This window comes from Solanum dulcamara, chromosome 11 (assembly GCF_947179165.1).
Source record: "Solanum dulcamara chromosome 11, daSolDulc1.2, whole genome shotgun sequence".
Classification (NCBI taxonomy): domain Eukaryota; kingdom Viridiplantae; phylum Streptophyta; class Magnoliopsida; order Solanales; family Solanaceae; genus Solanum; species Solanum dulcamara.
Genome location: NC_077247.1, coordinates 45,314,325 through 45,317,915, shown reverse-complemented (window position 1 = coordinate 45,317,915; position 3,591 = coordinate 45,314,325).

Here is a 3,591-nt window from a genome sequence, read left to right as displayed (position 1 = left end):
ATAACCATGGGTTCCTGAACCCGAATATTCTCTACCCTTGGAGGAATGATCGCTGAATTGACCCTGCCGACGGAACCTCTTGGCCCCGCCCTGTCTAGCACGTCGGATACTCTCTATCATCCTGGCATGATCAATAATACTCTGAAACGTACCCCCAGACAGTACAAGAGAGGTTGTAGCCTCTTGGAGATAACCGGCGAATCCCTTCACTAGTTTGCGAATCCGCTCGAATTCGGTGGGAATACTCGACATAGCATAACGAGATAACTCATGGAAGCGAGTCTCGTACTCAGATACAGATAAGGAGCCCTGCTCCAGTCTGTCAAACTCATCCCTACGCTGATCACGAAGGCTATAAGGCACAAATCTCTCAAGGAACACCTTAGTAAACTGTTCCCAACTCATCATAGGAGAACCAATAGGTCTACGAGCCAGAACTGACCTCCACCATTCTTTGGCCACTCCCGCAAATTGATATGAAGTGTAAGCAACTCCATGTGCCTCTAAAATGCCTAGGTTGAACAACCTATCTTGACACTCAGTCAAAAAGTCATAGGCTTTTTCTCCGGCTTTACCATCAAACCTTGGAGATGCCAATCGAACGAACCTCTCGAAACTCTTCTGCTCAGCTACCGACATGGCAGCATTAGCAGAAACTGGCGGAGCTGCAAATCTCGGAGGTGCAATAGAAAGCATTGAAGATGAACCAGGAGTCTGAAATCCTACACTAGGCCCCTGAACTGGCGGTGTAGCACCAACTGTGATAGGAGAACCTATAGTACCTGAAATAATACCAGAGGTAGGAGCACCATCCAGTCTAGCCAATAATCGAACCAATAGCTCCTGAAGCATCGGAGTACTATCGGGAACCACAGGAGGCTGGGATGGCCTCTACTCCTCAGTCTTCTGCTCTAAGTCATCCTCATGCTCATACATGGGCTCAGGTGATAGCTCTCTAGCTCGTCCATGAGCAGGTGCCGCTCCCCTTGCTCGGCCTCGTCCCCTGACTCCACCACGTCCTCTACCTCGGCCGCGTAGTGGGGCTCGAGCAGCAGGTGCATCCTCACCCTCAGTAATTGTGGCTCTAGTCCTCACCATCTGCGCAGAAGGAATAGATCAGAGGTATACAACACTTGATATGAATAAATCGCACGAAGGGAGTAAAAAGAAAGAGATTTTCCTATTAAGTATCTTGTAGCCTCTCGAAGATAAGTACGGACGTCTACGTACCGATCCGCAAGACTCTACTAGACACCCAGCTCTTTAACTTATGAGACCAGTGAACCTAGGGCTCTGATACCAATTATCACGACCCAAAAACTAAGGTCATGATGGCACACATCTCAAAACCCAATCTGATGTGTAACCCTAAAAATAAAACTCATACAAGACTCCCAAAGGAGAAAGTGGTTCCACGATTTAAATAAATAAATAAATAAATAAAAACAATGAAGAAATTATCCCAAAACCTGGTGTCATAAGTATAAAGAGCCTCTAATACAAGGTTCGAATCTGAAGATACAACATAAGTCTCTGAATGGTACAAAAGACTGAAAAATAAAGATAGACTAGTGACGATCCGAATTCTGGGACCTCACCACTAATCTGAGAATACACAATCCGCTAGAATATTAACTGCCACGTGGGGTACCCCGACTAGTATCTGCATCAAAAAGGGACACAGAAGTAGGGGTGAGTACAATTCACATGTACTCAGTAGGTTTTAGCTGACTGAGTATAAGGAATTAATCAAACCTATGAAATAAACTAAGGAATGCTTCCACCTGCATATAGAAAAGTCCCACTTCGGCATCGGTGCCGCCAGTTTATATATATAGTAGCACGAATAAAGTATAATAACAACTCATAATCACAATTAATCAAATAATTCAAGCAGCACAAATGTCAATGTAATGCAATGCAATATGATGATGCAATGATGTGGTGGTACGGTGGAATCAAGACTGTCGCACAGCCTGTCGTATACACCTGCCGAGCTGTGCTACCAAGCAGGACCCATGGGGGTCTCGCAGACCATATGCCTCAATCTCATTATCCTTGCCACCTCCTCGTGGTCAAGGGATCACAATGCATCCACTACCCTGCCGGAAAACTGCCTCGGTCAGGGACTCAAGATACAAAGGTTAGGATCACAATGCATCCACTACCCTACCGGAAAACTGCCTCGGTCAGGGACTCAAGATACAAAGGTTTAAAGGTGTTTCATTTTCTTTCTCAAAAAGAATTTCCATATTTCTCAACTTCCCATGTTTCATGATGTGATGAATGAGGATGAATGCATCAAAACACATATGCATGGAAGTAATAATCAACTCACATGTGGTATAATGTTCAAAGTTCTCAAAACTTAACCTACACATGATATTCACCCTCAATAAATAGTAACGGGAAGAACACGCTTTCATTTAAATATTCACCCCTTTCTCAACAATATTTCAATACTCAAGTATGCTCAAAACCCCCAACGCAATCTCTCAGGCGGCATCACAAGTCAAATAATATACTCAAGCCTCTCTCTTAGGCAAATCATAATTCACATGCTCTCAAAGCAAATAAGATAACAAATAAGGCCCCCACACAGGCTATGTAATACAAATAAACCCCGTCACGGCAACACATTAATAAATAAGCCTCCACACGGACATCATAATATATATAACATTCTCAACTCATACTACAACCCCATCCCAAAGTCTATAACATATGAATGATTAATTACCCCATCTCAATCTCAAAGAAAGATAGTCAAACCTACCTCAATTGCCGAAACCGCACTCGAATACCTCCACTGGACAAGTAACTCTCGAATTCAGCGCTCGGAATGACAACCCACTATCAACAATGAAACATACACGTCACAAGGAGTCCAATGACACCCATATTGATAGGTTTCGAAACCGGGGGTAAAATGATCCAAAAATTAACTATTTTCGAAAAGGGTCAAATCTGTAAATTTATTGAACAATCTCATTCTATTGGTAATAAGGAACTCATGGTTGAAAAACCCATAAAAATAGAGCTCAAAACGAGTTGGAAATCACAATTTTCCTTAAATTCGGATTAGGGAAGAAACAAGGATTTTTGGGGTTTGAAACTAAAATTTAAGAGTTAAAATCGTCAAAAACTTAATGAAAAAGGAAGGTTTTAGGTCAAAAATCACTTACCCAACACTTTGCCTCGAAAATCTCTTCTCAAATCACCTCAAGGAGTTCAAGAACTCAAACAAATGTTGAAAAATATTGAAATGAGAAGAAAGGGGCATTTTCTGCCCAAAAAGTTACTGTTCATGCGTGTTACTGTTCACGCGTGTTACTGTTCACGCGTGTTTTGTACAAATTTACGAAAATCACCTTCAAGGTCATTACAACTAACTCGTAAGCATATAGCAACTCACTCAACTCAACTGACTTAGAGTACTATCAAGATCTAAATAGGAGTTTTCTCTTAACCGAAAATCATCACCTATGAGCCGGTGATAGTACAACAATCCGACGTTGTTGCCACGTCCGTCCATACCTTGCCAGGGCATGAACGCCTCTCTAATCATGAATACCATCGATTAGTCAAGTC